This window comes from Cavia porcellus, unplaced genomic scaffold (genome assembly GCF_034190915.1).
Source record: "Cavia porcellus strain 051 isolate PalLab524CR breed Dunkin Hartley unplaced genomic scaffold, mCavPor4.1 scaffold_49, whole genome shotgun sequence".
NCBI lineage: Eukaryota > Metazoa > Chordata > Mammalia > Rodentia > Caviidae > Cavia > Cavia porcellus.
Window position 1 is genome coordinate 1,109,354 of NW_026947532.1, and position 19,515 is coordinate 1,128,868.

General features: G+C 61.9%; 1 long non-coding RNA gene across 1 annotated transcript; it reads left to right on the forward strand.

Annotated features, from left to right (window-relative positions):
• The first annotated feature begins 4,803 nt into the window (after window positions 1-4,803).
• LOC134474976 (uncharacterized) lies at window positions 4,804-5,868 on the forward strand. The gene is made up of 2 exons (XR_010045950.1): window positions 4,804-5,096; window positions 5,695-5,868. It is a non-coding gene; the product is annotated as an uncharacterized LOC134474976 (long non-coding RNA).
• The last annotated feature ends 13,647 nt before the right edge of the window (window positions 5,869-19,515 follow it).

The window sequence follows — 19,515 nt, forward strand, 5'->3', positions numbered from 1 at the left end:
ATCATATTAGCCAGAGTGCAAAAAATAAACAGATGACGGTTTTGAAATAGGTAATTTGGCAGTTTAATGAAGCAACTCTAGCTGAGGCTTGGGTGGGAAGTAGCCAGGGATCAAGGTGCCCAAGGATGAGGGGCCGCCAGGCAGCTGAGGGGCCATGAGGACAGTGGGACAGGCCCTGGGCCAGGTGCGGATGAGGGGCAGTAGCATCTTGGATGGGTGGACGATAGGGCCTGGGGACTGGCCAGTGCTGTCCTGCAAGTTCAGTGGTGCCACATGGGGGTCTGCCAGGCAGGCATGGTGGCACACACCTGTAATCACAGCACTCAGGAGGCTGAGGCAGGTAGATCATTGCAAGTTTGAGACTAACCTGGGCTGCAAAATGAGCTCAAGGTCAACCTGAACTGCATAGTGAGGCCTTGCCTCAAAAAGATGGGAAAAAACCCCACAAGAGGCTCTGCAAGGTGCGCTGGGATCTATAGGCTTGGGGGGACTGGGCTACTGCCCAGGGCTGGGCTGGGTGGACAGTGCTGCTCACTGCTCTCTCTGGCCACTGCTGTATTTGTCCTTGACTTTTGACATGTGTCTGGCCTAGTGATCACTTCATCCAGGGACAGCACAGTCAGCGCTGAGGCCCCAAGGAACCTCTGTTACCAGACATGGCAGGTGTGGCCCCCTGGATGGCTGTGACTCGAGGATGAGGGACAACTTGTCTGTGTGTTGGCTGGGTCCCGGGGCTGGGCTGCGAAGGGATCTGCATGGGCTGAAAGGAATCCAGATTGGGTTCCCCACAGTGGCATTAGTGCTGCCTCAGGTCCAGGCCTGGGCCTCTGGACCAGGCTGACATGGGGCTGCTGGTTGACTGCCCTTGCTAGGTACTGACAACCTGCAGCAGGCCCCTCGGAGCAAAGGGGCCTCCTCCGGGCACCAGCGTCCTTGCCACAGCTCAGGTCGGGGCCAAGCAAGGCAGTGTCTGCCCTGCACCCCGCACCCCAGGGGTGGCGGCCCAGAGCTTGCTCCCAGCTGGGCCCTCCTGGGTCTCTCTGCTCTCCTCACTCACCCTCGCTGTCCACACCTGCTGTTCTTCTGCCCATCATTCCTCTAGCGGCATCTGCTGAGCCCCTGGGCAACAGAGGTGGGTGCAGAGATGGGCATAGATCAGGGGCTGAGCCCTGGTCCCGGACCCACAAAGCTGTCTCAGGGCAAGGCCACTAAAGAGGCTCCCACCTCCAATGTGGCTTCTGCCCTGGCCAGTGCTGCTACAGAGGGGCCTGGGTGAGACAGGCAGCACCCAAGCTCCTGGGGGCACAGCAGGACCTCGCTGTGCCCTCCAGGTGCCCAGAGCCAGGGCTGTGTCTGCAGAGAGATCCAGGCAGGGACAAAGAGCAACAGGCCAGACCCACGAGGCATTGTCCCTGAGTAGGGACCCACTGCCATCCCGGCCAGCCCAGGGAGATGTGCCTATGCCTGCCTGTACCCACTGTGCCTACTTGCACCTGTCTGTGCACTGTGTGCCCACCTGAGCCCATTGCCGAACCTGTGTAAGTCTGTGCACATCTGCACAGATCTGATGTCCCCGGAACCTGCTGTGCCCCCAGCTGTACCCTTCCTGAGCCCCTGAAGACCTGGTGGGGCAACCCCTGCCCCACCCCACACGTTCCCTGTCCCAGGCTCGAGGGCCGTCAGCCTGGCCAGCGGCTCTGCTGGATCTATGGTGTCCCCTCTCACCGCAGCTGGAGATAAGGGCTCGGCTCAAAGCTGCTTTGTGTGGCCAACAAAGGACGTTTCTGCAGGGCCTCAGGCGCTGGGCTGCGGGCAGCCACACTAGGGAGGCCCAGCCCAGCGTGGCACCAGCTCAGGAAACCTTAGCCTAGGCCCAACTGCCCCTCGAGGGCTGGGGACGCACCCGACACGAGCTTCCCAGGCCCTCGGGCCCCAGGAGGTGTCTCCTTTCTGTGCCCCAGCCTGGCCCTGCCTGTGGTCACCATAATCCACTGCCCAGTGCCTGGCTTTGGGGCTCTCTGAGCCCCATGCTTACATAAGGAGGGCGGCCACCCATGAGTAGTGGGAAGACATGCTGCTGGGACCCCTGGCTAAGCTGTTATTGCCCATCCTGCCCTGCCTGGCCCAAAACATCTTGTCAAGTGTGCTGGAGGAGGCTGAGATGTGGAGTGATCCCTAGGGATGGTGTCCCACACGCAGTGTCCTGAGTTGGGCTGAGGGCCGGTGGTATCAGCACTGGGCTGAGTTCTGCCCTCTGGAACCTCAGAATGGGCCCTGGAGTGGCATAAGTGTCCCAGAAAGTGTCCAAGTGTGACTAAGTCTAAGATGCAGTCACCCTGAACTCTGGGAACCCAGTCTGTGCCTGTCACCCCCAGTCCAGAAAGGACACGATATAGACCTGGCAGCCCTGTGCTGGACACAGGTCCTTGGGGCTTGGATACCCTGTCCACACCTGGACTCTGGACCACTGGCCTCTGCTGCTGGGACAGAGTGGTGAATCTGGTCATTTGCTGTGGTGTGGCAGCCCAGAGCCTTGGGGTGGTCATCAGATTTTCCTGGGGTACATTAAGGACTCAGGCCAGATGTCCCCAGGGGCACTGTGCTCATCCCATCACTGCTGCGTGGCCCGGAGCTCTCTGTCCTGGCAGGACTCCCAGCAGGGCTCCCAGCAGGGAGACTGGAGTGCCAGGGCACCATGCTGTACCGACAGCCACTGCCACTGACCAGGGAGGCCCTGCCACACCCCACTCGCGTCTGCATCCCCCACCTTCTCCCCAGCTACCTGCACAATGGCAGCCCCAGGGGCCCTGCGCCCACCCTTGTCCTGGACTGACTGGAACCCGCCTTCCCCCCACCTTACACTGCTTACCGTGGATCCGCAGGCCAATCCCTTGCTCCCCTGTGCCTAGGGCCCAGGGTCTCTGGCAAGTGCAACAGGAGTAGCCAGGGGACCATGGCCCCCACATTCACAGGAGGGGAAACCAAGGCAGGCCCAAAGGGGGCAGAGCTGGATGCCTACCTTACTTCTCTGTCTTTGCCCCTCCTCCCACTAGTGACACCTGGCCCTGCCCCCAGCCCTCCAGGGACCAACAAACCGTCCTCCCAAGACCCCTGGTGCCTGCGGAAATGACTCCCTCTGGTTTGCGACCTCAACCTTCCTGACACAGGACTCAGGGTAGAGGCAGAAGTGGAGCCGCAGACGGGCACGGGGTAGGCTGGGCCAGGCAGACAGGTGTCCCCAGGAGCCCTGGGAAGAGCCGGTGTGGGTCACAGTCTCCCCGCCCCAAGCACCTTTCCTGCTTCTGAGGCTCTTCGCAGCTGAGGAGGGCTCTCTTCCCGCCTCCTACCCCCTTGCCCCTTCTTCCTCCGCCCTCTCTGTGTCTGACCTCTGAGGCTGGCAGTGCTGACTAGGACCCAGTCCCCCAGGAGACAAGGTGCCTGTGGGTGACAGGGAACCCTGAGACCTCGGAGGACTAAGCCAAGGGCAGTGGCCAGGTTATATAAATGAGCTAGAGACAGCGCAGGGCCCCAGGTGGACAAAGCTACAATGCCATCCTCAGCTCAGGGCAGGTGACATGGGCACAGTGGCCAGGCCTAGGGGACTCCAGGCTGGGGAGTCAGACTGGGTGTCCTGGAGATGTTCTGCCCTCGGAGTGGGGCTAGGGACTGTGGGCCCTGCCACTCCCTCCTGCAGAGCCACATAGCTCCAAAGGCACCAAGGAGTTGGCCCCATGCCTGCCCAGCATGTGCCACTGCCCAGACCCATAGGGGGACACCCAACCCTGGCCCTACACGCACACACACACACACACACACACACACACACACACACACACACACAGAGACACGCATGCGCAAGAGCTCCACTCCCAAGAGTTCCTCCCAGGGGCCAGGAACATGAAAGATCCTGCATGCATCCACTCACTCCTTCATTCACCAGATCAGTCAGTGGTGGGAAGCTCAGCTGGACCCCAGGTCCCTGGGGTGCTGGGTGCCTGTTCCTCAGGGCAGAGACAGGCTGTGGTGGTGCTCTTGGCTCCTCTGCACTGTGGCCGGGCCCCACTCAACTCCCTGCTGGGTATGGGGGACTCCGGATCTTTACCCAGTGCCAAGGAGCATGAAAAAGGTGTGTGTGATCTGTGTGCAGAGGGATCCCATCACCTGTCACCCAAGTAGAGCTGGCATGGTGCTCCTGGGGAAAGGCTTCCTGGTGTGCCTGTGTGTGCCACAAGGAGTCCTGTGAGGGCCTCTGTTAGAGCTGAGTATGTGTATGGTTGGGTACATGTGTCCATGCGTGTGCACTTGTGTCCATATGTGCATGTGTGTGTACAGGTACACGTGTGTGCACGTGTGAGTACCTGTAAGAATGTGTGTGCAGCTGAGTGTGAATCTGTGAATGTACATGGCCTTCATGGGCTGGGTTGCCTGTGCATGCACACTGGGTGTGTACATTCACATGCACATGTGTGTACTTGCCTGGGCATCCATGCATGTGCAGGGACAGGTGTGTGGAGCCGTCATCGAGGTCTGTGGCCCAGGAGCTTCCTGGAGGAGCTCTCGCAGGGTTGGGGGCCCTGGGATGACTCGGGGTGAAGCTGGGCCAGGCTGAGCCTCCTCAACCCGGCCTGCAGTGACAGCCCAGTTCATGCCCGTGCCCTGGACTGTGTCTGGGTTCCTGTGAGCCAACAGGCCTAGGAGGCTGGGGCAGGCTGGGCCAGAAGGAAGCCTGCACTCCACCTCCAGGCAAGCTCTGCCCCAGGCTCCTGGGCCTCAGTCTCCCCATTCAAGCCACCACGGGAGGGCTCTGAGAGCATCCATGTACCCAGCCCTGGCACAGATCTGTGTGCTGCCTGTCTTGCTGGCTCCCTTCTGCTCTACAGGAGGTGGCCCAGACATCTGGCAAGGTCTAACATCTGGCTGCTGTACCCAGCAAGCTGGAGTGGGTGAGGCTGTGAGAGCCAGCAGGAGCCGAGGGGTCACGGAGAGAGGGTGCGTGGGAGTCTCCACCGTGCGCAGCTGTGAGAACCAGGGCACCGGGGCAGGCGGCCTGCTGGTCACTGTGGCGGTCACACTTCCTGGTGCGGCCCCCTGAGCTGGTATGTGGGGGAGGGGCCGTGAGCACAGGCGTGAGCCCTGCGACACCCCGGGAGCAGGAGCAGCATGTACGTCTGCTGTTCCTTGGGGTCTGTCTATGAGGCCAGCTGCAGGCTCAGTGTGGCAGGCGTGACCTCCCTGGCCCTGATCCCAGCCCTAGGTTTCTGCAGCAAGTTGGGACTGGCGCATGGGGAGGCTGGGCTGATGCTGGGGTTGCCCGCTGCCTGGTGAGTGGGCACGAAGGACCTGGAAAGCCCAGGACAGGGGTCTGCATCCTGGGCCTCTTCGTGCACACCCCAACCCCTCCTCCAGTAGGGGGTCACTGCTGGGACCAGGCGTCAGCTAGCTGGGAGCTCCCCAGTGCAGCACTTCCGGTGAGGTCATGGGAAAATCTTGCCATGACGCCCCCAGCCGAGGATCCCCGAAGCGAAGCGCCAGCCTGCAGGTTTCTCTGGTCTCCTCCTGGCTGTGGGGGCTGGAGGAACGAGACCCCTCCCCGGGGCCCAGCCCTGCCCCCCCATGGAGGCTGCTTCCTGCTTCTCAGACTCCATCACCAGGGACAGATTTATTGCTGGCTTTGTTTTAATTGTGCTGTTTCAGCTCCTGTCCCCACCCCGCGCTGCTTCAGGAAAGTGTCCTGGGCGCCAGGAGCGCAAGGAGCCAGCCCGGAAGAGGACAATGAGACCAGAGGAGAAAGAGTTAACCCAGCCCGGAGGGGGCCGAGCTTTCCCACCCCTCCACAGTCCCCAGGAAATAAACAAGAAGTCGTCTGTTTCCATTCATCTTCAGAAAATTCAAGGATTTCCTCTGGAGCAGTCTGCATGGCCCCCCAAGGCCTGGGACCCCAGGGGGTGGGCAGGAAGGGCCCTGATGGCAGGGGGCGCCTCTGAGCAGCCCTTGTTGTATCCACAGGACCCAAGCCGGCTAGGTGGGATCCCCGAGGACTCCTGTGTGCGTGGGCTTTGGGAAGGGGGCTGGCCCTGTATCCCTTAGACTGGGAGGCCTGGGCACTGTGCTTACACCCTTCATCCTGTTACAGGCAGCAGGCTGTGCCCTGGGGTTCCCTGCAGCTGCCCTGCACCTGCACCAAGCCCACAGTGCCGGGGGTGGCTGGAGGGGGGATCGCCTGGAGAAGCCGTGTGTGCCCGTTGATGAGACCTGAGGGACCGCCAAGCCTATCACCTGTGCAAAGGTCCTGTGGTAGGGAGGTGCTTGGTGCCTTTGGGTAACAAAAAGTAGGCAGGTGGGGTCACAAAGAGTACCAGAGGCCATGGGCAGCAGGGCTTGGCCCTCTGGATCTCCTAGCTTTGATGAGGAGCTCAGGATTAGATCTGGCCACCGTGGGAAAGCCCAGGAGGGCTCACCCAAGAGACACCCTTTGTGACTGTTTCAGGAGCCCTTGGCTGATAGGTTTGATGAGGAAGGAGAGAACCCAGTAGGACCCTCGTGGGTGATGCTCGTCCCAGGGGGCAACAGACCTGCAGTGGCAGGGCCTGGCTGGGGATTGGACAGAGCCAACCTGGGAGGATGCGGAGGTGTTGGGAAGAGGTGAGGATGGCGCAGCAGTGAGGTAACACAGCACTCTGGACTGCGTGTCCAGCAACAGCTATAGCTGTAGATCATGTGTCAGGTGAGGTATGAGGTGGAGACGCCCCAGGGAAGGGCAGCTCAGTCAGCTGGAAATGACACAACCTCACCAGTCTCATCTGCAAAACGGGGAACACAGTGTGGTGCCTGCCTGTGGGCCCAGTTCCTGGAGCTCTAGAGGCTCCTGGAACCCAGCAGCCCAGGGAACAGTGTGATCAGTCTGGAATAGCCCCGTAAACTCAAGCTGGCTGCTGGACAGGGAGCCAGCGCAGAGAATCTGGGATGATCCTGGGTCCACGAGAAGCCTTCTCCTCTTCCAGGGAGGCAGGGCCTGGCCTCACTGCCTCCTTCCTGCAGCAGCCTCTGGACACAGAGTGCCCCGGAGGCAAGTGGACAATCTCTTAGGGAGGAATGACCGGTGGCTCCCACTGGGAGAAGCGGGAGGTAAATGAACTAGGAAGGCAATTTGGGAAGATCCGCCTGCGGACACCCTGCCCGGGAGTCTCCTGATGATCTTTACTGGTGTGCGTGCGTGCGTGCATGCGTGCGTGCGTGCATATGCGTATTTTCTCTCTTTCATATTTCCAAAGGGTGACTACAACCTCAGGACTTTGGATCACAGGAACACCCAGCTTGGAGGAAGTCAGCGGCCTCTGCCGGCCCTTCTGCTAGGCTGCTGGTAACCAGGCACCTCTCCTTCTCGGCAGGCCCGTCTGTCCCAGGATGCAAGGGAGAAGAAAGGCCTGGGTTCTGCATTTTCTGAGACAGGCAGTCCTGGACAGAGGAAGGAGAGGCCTGGAGACCTCCTGTGGCTGTCGCAGGGTTTTCATCTGCAGGAAAATGCCCTGCCCGGCTGGGTGGACCCAGGGCATGCACAAAAGCCCCTTTGTTCCCCCCAGGCTTGTCAAAGACACGGAAAGAAATTATCTTCTCAGCAGAAGATTACATGCACGTCCAAGCCCAGGCTGCTATTTCTACACAGCGGGACCCCTCCCCAGGCCCCCACCCTGGACCCGGTGGACATCTAGAGGGAGGGGCAGTTCTCACAGGGTAGACTCTGCTGGGGTGGGGGCAGCAGCGACCAACAGAGAAAGCCAGCTCCTGGGGGAGGCACCTGTGCTTGCAGGAACCCCCACCCAGTGGAGGTTGTCTGCTGCCTGGCAGGAAAGCTGGGGTCTACTGATTTGGGGACAGGGGAACCAGGGAGGGGCATTGAGCCCTGAGGAGGACTGGCACTCAGCTGACAGGAGATTGGGGCCATCAAGGCCCTAGATTCGGGGTGCAGTGGTGGTAGGGTGTGACCCTGCTGCCTCTGCCTGGGCTGTGGACATCTCAGGATGCCACCTCCTCCTCCCTCCTCCCACCCGCCTTACCTCCTGAGCCCCAGAGCTTCCAGAGCTGCGGGACCCGTCGGGGACCTGTGGGCACTATTGTCAGAGGCTATTTGCTGACAGATGGGGAGACTGAGGCTTAGAGAGGGCAGGCCCATGTTCTGCCCCTCTGAGCCTCAGCTTCTGCTCACGCAGTGGCTGGGCCTGCCTGAGGCCCAGGGCCCATGGTCAGCATGGCCTGTCCAGCTGCTGCCCCCGCAGCTCATGGGTTGAGGGGTGGGAAAGTGGACCCCATTTCCAGTGCCTATGCCAGTTCAGAGAGAGGTGTTGGGAGCCAGACTTCTGCCACCCAGTGAGGGATGCCCCCCTCCACTCCCCAACCTAGTCCTGCCCCAAGTCCCCAGGAATAGCCTGAATTGGAGGACACCAAGCCGATCGGACCCAAGACTCCACCCCTGCCCTGCCTGCTCTGAGGCAGTAACTGGCACTGGGGCCCCTGGCACCTCCCGTCTGCTCTGGCCAGGCCCTGTCCTTCTGCTGGCAGCACAGGGTCAGGAACACCCAGGATGCTGCTCCAAGAGGCCCTGGCCAGAAACCTGGGCAGGAGGGCCAAGTTCTGGTGTCACCACCAGTGCTGGGGGGGAGGTGCATGGGGAGCCTCCAACTCTGCTCCTGTGGCAGGGCTCCATGTGAGGCCCTCGGAAGGCCGGGGGTCCTAGCCGGGAGCCCCCTTGCGAAGTTTCCTCCCCAGCCCCTGCATCCTCCACTCCACCTTCACTTCCCAAGGATGCGGGATCCTGTGGAGAACAGCTGGGGGGCACCCAGAGAGGTTGAGGGGCGGTAGAGATGCACCCAAGGCAGAGGGTGAATCCAGGCAGCAGGGCACTGATAGCCAAGGGGAGGGGAGGGGAGGGGAGAGGTGGGAAGGGAAGGGAAGGGAAGGGAAGGGAAGGGAAGGGAAGGGAAGGGAAGGGAGCAGCCCTAATGTCCAGGACCCTGCGGGAGGTGGTGGGGGTGCTTCCAGGGCTCAGCATTTGTCTGCCCAGCTGCCTGCCCCTGAACAAGCCAATGGCACTATCCATACCCCTGTGCCTTGGCATGCAGAGGTGGAGTCCGGGGCTGCCTCAGAGGGGGCTTATTCAGTCCCCTTAACCCTAGCAGAAGGGTGGCAGGGACAGCACAAAGGGCCCTTTGTCCCCACTGCTGGGCCCCTCGGCCTTGCCGTCCACATCCAGAGCTGTCCCTTGGTGCCAGCAACATGGGGCGTGTCAGCAAGGCATCTGGGAAGCTCCCTTCCCTCCACCCCAAGTGCAGCCGGTCCAGTGTCAAGGGGACGTCCTCCCTGCTGTGCCATCTCCTGAGGCTGAGCAACAATGTCCTGGACTCCATGCACTCTGGGGCAGGGGCAGTCGCTGTGCTCCATTTTGGCTCATGGGCATTGTGCGTGTGGGCGTGTGGGCGTGTGTGTGTGTGTGTGTGTGTGTGTGTGTGTGTATGCACATGTGCATGTGCCTGTGCTCTAGGCCCATGTGCATATATCTGTGTATGCACACATATGTGCCTGCATACTGTATGCTTGTGGTGTGCACAGGTGGGTGTTGCGTGGGTGCTGTGTCCATGCATGTGTGAGTCTGTCAGGCAGGGCCACTCAGGCCCCTGCAGGTCAGAGCTACAGTGGAGGGTGGGGCTCTCCCAGATCACAGCCCAGGACTCCGCCCCAGCTGTGGGGGTGCACAAAGCCTGGGTGAAACGCGCCCCTGACAGTGTGTGATGTGTGTGCATGCATATTCCAGCACACAGGCCCCCATACTCTCCTGCCCGCCTGCACACCAGGGCCCCCATCCCTTGGTCCTTGGATTTTGGAACCTGGGCTCTGCTGGTGCCAGTGATGGGGGGCCCGTGTAGCTCCAGCTGGGGCCGGGAGGCAGGCCAGTGGGGAGCCTCAGGTCAGGGGGAGCCTGGGAGAGCCCCACTTCAACCCAGACAGAAGGACCCAGAGGCTGAGGCCAAATGCAGCCAATAGCCAGCAGCCAGCAGGGCACGGCCAGTCCCCTGGCCGTGAAGCTGGGTGCTAAGCCTCTACCACTGTGCCTGTGGGTGGCCATTGTGGCAGCATCGGTGTCTCCCGTGTCTCCAGGCTGTGATTTTGGGAGTGGGGGCGGGACAGGAGGGTGGAAAGCAGGTGGAGGGACGCCCACTGTGGGCTGGGAGTGTAGGAGCTGGAGACCCTGCAGTGTGTGAGAGGGGGCATCTGGGGCGATGGACGGCCCTCAGGGGCTCCAGATGGAGTTCTTGCGCACCTCTTTACTCCCTCCGCTCTCAGGGTCCAATCTGTCCCAGGTAGAAAGGCTGGGAACTATTGTCCCATCCAACCCAACCTGGCCCAATCCAGCCCACCATCTCCTGGCAAAGGTCCGTGGATGGGAGCGGGTGGCAGACGGGATCCTGAGCATGGTCAGCTGTCACTCACACTCCCTATGGGTGACACCATGCCCACCTGCTCAGCCCTGGGCCCTGCCTGAGAGTTGTGGCCCTGGAGAGAGCTGTGGAATAGATTGGGGCCCCTTACACACAGAACCCTGGCCCCACGCTAGGCACTTGCTGGGCACAAAGCCACTCCAGTCCTACGAGGGCGGGGGGAACTGAGGCTGGGAGCCCCTGCCTGGTGAGACAGTGGGATGGGCTGGGGATTTAGCCCAGCGGCATAAGCGCCTGCCTTGCAAGCAGGCAGTCATGGGTTCGATCCCTGGTACCAATAAAAAGGAAAAAGACAAAAAAAAAAAAAAAGAGACAGTGGGATTCACACTGGTGTTCTGGCTATGTCTCTGCTGTGGCCACGATGCCCCAGTAAACATCCTTGGGCCGAGGTGTGGAGGCCTGAGGGCCTCAGGCACTGGACCCCAGGCCCCTTGTTGTGGCCGTGCGGTCATCCCTCCCAGCCTGGGATTTCCTGAGGGACTGCGTGCCGGGCTGGAGGACAGTGTCCTGGTGCCCGACACACTGGCTCCTGGACAGGAAGTCCCTGACCCCCTGTGCGCCGCGCCCCGCCCCCACCCCCAGACCAGAGACCAAGCGTCCTGGGAAGGCGGAAGAAAGGGAGAGCGGAGTCGGGTCGCTCCCTCAGGAGCCTTCCAGGGCTCGCTGGGCTCTAGGATCAGAGGACCCTCCCCCCACGGGTCAGCTCCTCTAGCACGCCCCAAAGCCCCCATTTCCCATGTCACCCCTCTGCCATCCTCTCCACAGAGACCCCCACCCCAGGGTTGGGTACCCTCCTCCTCCAGGAGCCTGCCAAGAAGAGGAGCTCCCCAAGGCTGTCCGAGGAACAGGAGCAGACCTCATCTGGGGAGGGGCTGCCCTAGATGGGCTCAGAGACAGAGGGGCCCAGGAGTCCTGCACGCCTGAGACCTCCACCTAAACCTCTGCCCTCCTTGGCCCCCGGCCTCAATCTGGGCTGCTGAAGTCAGGGCCACACTGGCTACCCTGGGGTACAAGGACCTGTCTCTTCAGGCCCGCCACCCCCGTGGCATTGGGAAACCGAGAGTGAGGGGGCGGCTGGCAGCGGGCAAGGCAGGGCTGGGCCAGCATGAGTCTGGGCTGTTCCCACCAGGGGAAGGGAGAGGGAGGGGGCTGCTGGCACCCCATTACCCCTACCCTGAGAGTGGGCCTGGCTTCCTGTGGTCAGGGCCCACAGGGCAGGAGAGGCTGCTGGGAGCTGGCAGCCCAGGGTCAAAGCCCAAAGACCTGGAGGTGCCCTGGAATGCTGGTGGTGATCCAGCCCCAGGGCCCTGAGGCCCTGTGTGCTCCCACTGCTGAAAGGCAGGGACCACTGGACCCCAAGGCTCTGGTCCTCTGACAGCGGCAGGTTTGGTTCTGACCCAGTGGTCGACCTGCATTCATTAAGCTCCCACTTGGTAAGGCCAGGTGGGAGATCCCAGGGACATCTGTGTCTGGATGTGAGGCTCTACCCAGAGGGCCCTGCAGCTGGGGCTGGAAGGTCTAGAGCGTGTGGGTCTCAGACGGGAGCTGCAGTGGCCACAGCTGGTTCGGGAGGGGCCCGGGGGCACCAGCCTTGAGATTCAGCTGGGCCCCAGGCTCCAGGCACTGGTAGGACCCTGGGCCAACACTGTTTCCCCACCTCACTCAGGCTGTAGGTGGCTGTGGGGAGCAGGAAGGGAAAACAGGGGTTCCCCATGCCCCTGGGACACCCCAGGCACAGGACTCCACCTGTCCTTGCTCTGGCCACGAGAAGGAAGTGACCAGCACCTCTGGGACATATGGGGTGGCCAGCAAGGAGATTCTGTCTGAGGGTGACGTGGTGCTGGGATCTTGGGGTCAGAGACTGGCCAGGGGAGAGCACCCAGCCCTGACCCCTGCCTGTTCTCCCATGGCAGCTCCGGACTTCTGGATCTCAACTCCAGGCTTGGGTCTGGTGGGGGAGGTTCTGGGGACCCAAGTCCCTCCCTCCCCAAAACAGGGCCATTCCCTGAAGTGCTGTGTTGCCAAAGACACCACTGCCCGCCCTCCAGTACGGCAGGCAGAAGGCGTGACTCTCACCCCAGCTTTTCAAGCCCAGAATTGCCGCAGAAGTGCACGCAGAGGCCTCAGTAACCCCAGGGCCCTCGTGCTGCACTGTGCTGTGCCTGCCCTCTGTGTGCAGCTCTCCTGTGCAGGGGACAGTCTGACCCCAGGGGGACACACGAGGACCTGAGCTGGGTGGATGGAGGGACAGGAGAGGGGAGGAAGGAAGACAGAGGCTGCATGGAGGGATTCCAGGGGCTGTGGAGTCCCCTGGAGCACACAGACCACGCAGGGGGACTGGTCAGTGTGGCCCCAGGGACACCCAGGTGTCAAGTGCTGATGGGGCTGTTTATCCTTGGGAGGTTTTGGGAGTGGCCAGCAGCCCATTGCCCCAGAAGCCGTGGCCCTGAGGCAGACTCCCTAGGAAGACCCTGCCAGGCCCACTCAGGACCTGGGGTCCTGAACCATCCTTGCTCTGCAGACAGGAGCGGCTGTGGGTGGCAGGATCCTGGGCATGGGGGTACCCACCAAGCCTAGGGCAACACCAGCTACCACAGAGCAGAAGACACCCTAGGGGGTGGCAGGGCCAGGCTGCAGGGAGAGGACCAAGTGGCCCTGGGCACGGGGCCCCTATGCAGGCCATCTCCAGGGGGACGAGAGGCTGGCTCCATCCTGCCCCACAGTCAGCCTGGTTTCACTGGTGTGAGAGTGAAACCGTGCTAATTACACCCCAGCTCCCCACTTCAAAGCTACTGCCTCAGGCCACGAGGGAAAGTTTCTGGGAGCCCCACAGCCCTCCTCCTCCTACCCAGGAGTGCCAGCCCCTGGCTAGGGGCCCTGTGACCTCACAGCTGCCTGGCCCGGTGGCAGTGTTCTGGCTGTAGCAGCACCCACCATGGAGCTTTGCCTTGTGTGGGGGGCGTCCTGGCTCAAGGCCCTTTTGGGGCTGGGTCCACCCTGATGTGCTGGCCTGGCTGCCACAGGTCAGGTCCTCATGAGTGCCTGGCCAAAGATATACAGGCCGGAGCCCTCTGAGGCCAGAACTGGGGCAGCAGAGGGGGTAGGGAGGTGGACAGTGGGCACAGCTGGTGAGGGTCAGGGAAGGGTGGCCAGAAATGCCAGGATGGGCGAGCCCCAGGGGAGCCAAACTGGCTCCCAGGCCTGGGAACAGAGGGCGGGACCTGAGTCTGACAAGCCAGAAACCAGTGTGCACCCAGAAGGCTAGGGAGGGGTCACACAGTGATAGGTGGAACTGTCCTGCCATGCTCATCCAGGGGCAGCTGCAGGGACCCCAGAGAGTAGGTAGCCACACGGGCCCCCTGCAGCCAGGAGGGCAAAGTGGATGCCAAACAGACCAGGGCTGGAGGACAGCACCATGGACGTGTGAGGAGAAGGCCGGCTCAAAGCCTGCCTGGTGACATTCGCAGAGGTCAGGTGCTAAGAGTGAAGGAGGCAGTGGCCCCTTTATGCTGAGCTCAGGGGCTTTGCTGTGCCCCCGGCCTGGTCAGAACTCCAGGGACCCAGGAGGCTATCACGGCCGCCAGCCGCCTCACCAGGGCTGCCACCTTCCTGCATGTGCCACGCCTCCACCAGACACCTGCCTCGTGGCCTCCGCGTGGGGCTGGTGTGAGACGCCAGCCTGCGGCAGCCTGGCAGCCAAAATGGCTGGGCCAAAGAGTCACCCTCCCAGGGCTCCTCCAGGGCGGCAGGGCGGCTCCCAGCACCCTTGGGGCCTTTGAAGCGGCTTCTGGGCTGTTCAGCTTCCCTGCCTCTCCTGCTCGAGGCTTGAGGAAGGCCAGCATTTGATCCCGACTTCAAAGGGTCTGTGGCAGGCATGGGGCCCCTGATTCACCTGTCCCTGTGCCTGCGGTGGGGCAGAAGCAGGCAGGCTAGGAGCACCTCTCCCCTGCACCCAGCCGCTGTCTGTCCTGCTCAGCCTCAGGGTTCTGGGTGCTCTGTCTTCCTGGGACCTGTGGGTCCCTCACAGCCCCACTCTGGGACTCCACCTGCTCAGGCTCTGTCTCTCTGCCTCCCCCACCACACCTCCATCCATCCCCTCTGTCTTCCTGTCTCTGCCTGTCTCCATCTCTGTCTCTGTCTCTCTGACTCTGCCCATCTCTGTCTCCACTAACCTCGGAAAACAGACCCCACGGGTCTTGTTGGAGGGAGGACAAACACCAAATGGAATGACGCGGTCTCTTCAGGGGGTGAAGCCACCAACTGCTGGCCAGCAGCGGCAAATGGCATTTGTGGTCTGGTCCTCCCGGCCCTGGCCCTATGGGGCCCCCCTGGCAGAGCTGCCAAGATTCATTGTCCACCCTTCCTCTCACCAGCCACAGGCAGTCCCGGTTGCCCAAGCATCCATGCTCCAAGAAGATGGCTTAACCTTGAGCCAGGAGCTGTGCCAAACTGGGAGGGCAGTTTGGGGATGCTCTGACGAGCCTGTGTCCCTCCAGGCCCCACTCCCCGCATGCAGCCTGGCCCAGCCTGATCACAGCCACATTTCCCACAGCTGCTCCCACCCGTGAGCAGGGCCGGCGGCCTCTAAAAGGAGCTTTCCCAGAAACGGGCCATGAGTCACCAGCGGTGAGGAAGTGGCCACCTCCTGTCCAGCCCGCCAGCTGACTGCCAGGCCTCAGTGTGGATTTGGGGTGCAGGAAAGCAATGCCCCATGAGCAGGGACTCGGGGACTCTGGGGACCCCATAGGGGTCATGCATGCCCAGCCTAGGCAGGAGAGTGCAGAGCTTTCAGGGCTCCCTGGCTTCAGGCCAAGAGATGGGAGGCTGCAGTGACCACAGCACTGCAGGCCGGCCAGCTGCACCTCAAGTCTGAGCAAAACCCTGTGGGCCTGGGGTCTTAGAAACTGCGAATTCCTGCCTGTGCCATCTAGAGAGACAAGACAGGGCCCGGAGCACTGTCTTCTCCTGCCCCACTGAGGTGTTCAGGGATCAGACCTGCGCCCCAGCCTCTTAACAGGGTGCATGCCAGGTAGGTCTCCTGTGCCACCCTAACAGCATGGCAGGCCGGCAGCTTAAACACTGGAGATCACTGCCTTCAAGTCCTGCTAGGCAAAGTCCCCCACTGTCCTGTCCTCTTGCCATATCCTCACGGGCTGTCCCTCTGCATGTCTGTTCTGATCAGTCCCTATAGGAATAATGGGGATCTCTCTTACTGAGTTAGGGTCCCTCTTGCCACCCCGCTTGAATGTAAGGAGCTCACTGAGGGCCTGGGCTGGGGCTTTGACATAAGAACTTGGTTCTTGGGCTGGGGATTTAGCTCAGCAGCATAAGGTGCCTGGCAAGGTGAAGCAGTGAGTTCGATCCTGATACCAAAAAATCAAAAGGACTTGGTTCTGGAGACTCGGTCCCTATGCCTGGCCTGGGATGGGGCCTCGGGGGCAGCAGCTCCGAGGCTCCTCCTGGTAAAACACACCCTGCCAGCACCAGCAGAGGGAGGCAGTGCCGCCGGCCTGGCCCTGTGGGCTGCAGAGCCTGGGGACTCAGGGGTCCTGGGCCGCCAGGGACTGGTGAGGCCCAGAGGGCTGGGGTGCATAGCCCATCTCCAGGATGGATGCCATCTCCATGGCGACCCTGGCTGCTTCTCTGTTGACTCAGTGGCTTCCACCAAGGCCAGAGCCTTTCTTCCCCCTCAGATCCCATGGTCTCTTGGGAGCCCTGAGGCCCCCCCCCCACAAGCCCCTCTTGGAAAGGGGGATCAGCTACCGATGGGGGTGGGGAAGATGCTTGCTGCTCCCAGCAGCTGAAGCCACTCAGGGAGGGCTCCTACCTACTTTCCCAGGCGAAGGCCCCCGCCCCAGGGAGGCATCTGTGCCTGACACCACCGGGAGGCCTGCTCGGACTGCTACATCTGTCTCCCTGGCCGGGGCCTGGGCCCTGGCTGGGGGTGGCCAGGTCCCTGCCGCACGTCCGTTCCCAGGGTTCACAGGATGCTGGCGGGCTTTGCAGCCTCCCACATCTTTCCGAAGCCAGCAGAGCTACTCCCCCCACATTCCCAAGCTTCTTCCCCCACCCCTCGCCCCCTTCTGTTCCTGTACCCTCACCCAGAAGGGCAGAGTCCTCCTATGAGCCCTCCTACTGGGGTGACTTCCTCTGTGCTCCCTCCTTTGCTCCCCAGAAAGACCAATTGCCATTGAATGGGGCAACACAGGTGCCATCCACAGGTTGGGTGTGGGGCTGGAGACAGGGCCCCAGGAAACAGCCCAAACTCCCAGCTTTCCTGACAACCCACATCCCTGCTGGGTCTGGGATTTACTGACTTCTTGCTTGGACTTTTGAGGAACCAGAGAGAGCTAGGAGGGGACACTCAGGCTGCCAGGGTGGGGCAGAGAGGCTGGGGTCAGAGGCAGGGAAATTGCAGGACCCAGAGCTGATGGTTCTGAGAGAGGGAAACCCGCCACCCTGGGGTCTGGGCTGGTGCTAGGCAGGGGGTACCTGAGATGGGCTGACCGATAGGGAAGGTCCAGCCCACCGGACCACAGGCTTTTGCCACTGTTTGGCCATTGCACAGCTGTCTTGAGCCCTACTGGGGCCTAGACAGAACCTGGCACAGACGCCCAGCAGTGGGTATGAGGTAGCATGGGTGGCATGGGGCAGGGGTGTGGGAGATAGGGAGGTTCTGGGGGCCAGTCAGCCTCTTCGCGTGTCTGTCCTCGGGCTCTGAGTCTCTCTTGTGACTGTGGGTGGTGACAGATACTAGGTGTCAGTGAGAGAGGGCGGGTGCCTCTTGGGGGCCACTGCCCACCTGGGGTCCCTGCTTGAGGGTGCCAAGCCAGCCTGAGGCCATACAGGGGCAGAGAGATGGGCAGAGGCGATGTCTCAGCCTGCATCATAGAGCAGGACACTGCCAGCTGGTGGAGTGGCCAGGGCTCAGGCCTCATCCTGGGATGGGAGTCCCCCCATCCCAGTGCCAGGCAAGGGTGCAGGCTGGTGGGGAGGGCGCGGCAGTTGGGGTGATGATGGGGACTCTGGCTGCCCACAGAGAAGATGGTGTGAGTGACCACCTCCCTCCGGCCAAGGTAATAAGTGTGGCTGTTTGGTGAAGCCTGTAGGAGGCCTGGGCAGTGGCCAGGCTGTGGTGACAGTGGGGATCTCCAGCTGGGCCCCTGTTTTTTCCTTTCTCCCTGAGTTCGTTGGCCAACTTCCCCGTGCACTGCACCTGCTGCCTGTGGATGTCTGAACCAGCCTTTGAGTCCCATTTCCGCAGCGTGTGGGTGTGGTGGTGGCACCCACGATGCCTGGTACAAACCCCTAACTGTGTGGTGACCCTGAACCCATTGCGGGGACAGAGCTCTCAGCAGAGCCGAGTGCCATGGACAAGGATGGAGGTCGACCCGTGTCCCCAGCCCTGCCAGGCCCAGCCCCACGGTGCCCACAGCATTTGTCCTGGGCATGAGTGACCCACCTGGCTCCTCACATCCTGCCTGGGGCAGGGCAGTGGTGAAGGCACTGGGGCCGTCATGGCTGCCAGTGGCTGGGCCAGGGTCTGCACACATGGCCCAGGGCAGCACAAGGGTAGTGGCAGCTAAGTGCCTTCCTGGACCTGTCTCCACCGCAGGGACAGAGGAGCTCGAGACACTCAGGCCCTCGCCTCCACCGTGCCTCTGTTTCCCCAGGTTTGAGGGGCCCACAAGTCAGTGTCCCTGTGCGCCAGTGACTAGGGCTGAGCCCCGCAGACACTGGGTCCCTTCACACTGTGGCAACCTCGTTTCACGGAGCTTGAGTCCCCATCCTTTGGCAGTTGGCTGGAGGCCCCAGGGCTCCCGGTCTCTCTCATGCTGGGCCCTCCTCATCCTGCCTAGGACTCCACAGAGCAAAGAGGAAGCCAGCTGGGAATGCTGGTGCAACTCAGTGTTTGTGTCATTGGCTCCTGGGCTTGTGCAATAACTGTGGGGTCCGGAAAAGTGGCTGCCTGTAGATGCACGCGAGGGACAGCTGGGGGTCACCAGTAGCCAAAGTTACAGCCACCCAGCTGGGCCTCAGCCCTGCTGGCCACTGAGGTCCACACCCACCTTCCGCCAGCTCCCAGGCTGTCTGCACTGGAGCTCCAGGGACAAGGCCACCTCCCTACCCTGCAAGTGGACACCCCAGCTCTGGGCACTCACTTCCTGTGCTCAGGACAGTTGGAGCTGTGCTTGTGTCTCAGAGCCCCCAACCTGGCCCAGTCTTACTTCCTCCCCACCCAGGAAGCCTGGAACAGCAAAGGGGGCACCCTCGGGGCGGAGGAGCAGGTAGACTGAGGCATACCAAGGGGTTGGTCACTCCCGGGACTGGGAGGGCAAGAGGAGGATCCAGGGCACCCACTGTGGAGCTAGGAGCACAGGAGGGGGTCAGGTGGCCACTGAGGGCCTACAAACCTGGGGCCAGAGCCAGGGTGTTAGACCCAGAGCCTGGCATCCTCCTTGACCAGAGAGATGCTGGAGCAAAGAGCCAGTCCGGCCCTGCCAGCCCATGTGCCCAAGGGCAGCCCAGGCTGCAGCCCACAAAGGGGCAAGCGTAGCACACAATGTCCCCCACGGCCCCTGTTCTGGCAGGACCCCTCCTGCCCCACCCTCTCGGAGCCAAGATGTCTGAATATGTCCCTGCAGCCAGTGCTGGTTGTGGACAGGACACAGAGGGAGGGGGCTGGAGACTTCCCCAGGACAGTCAGTGGCTCAGGGCAGGTCAGGGGCCTGTCCCCCCATTATCTCTCCATACTGACAATGCTGGACACTGAGCCCAGCCTCGCCTGGCCAGGTTGGATACCAGGGTCATGGCATGTGATCTCACCAGGCCTGAGCTGGCACAGGCAAGGCGCAGGGTCTGCTTTGCCCCATCGTAGAGGATACCCATGATGAGACAGGGGCTGGGAACAGCCTCGGGGGCTTGGGTGTGTCCCCAGAGTAGAGACCAGAGACATCAAAGGTCCAGTGATGGCCATGATGGCAACAGTGAGGAGCATAGCCCAGGAATGATGGAAAGAGGGTCA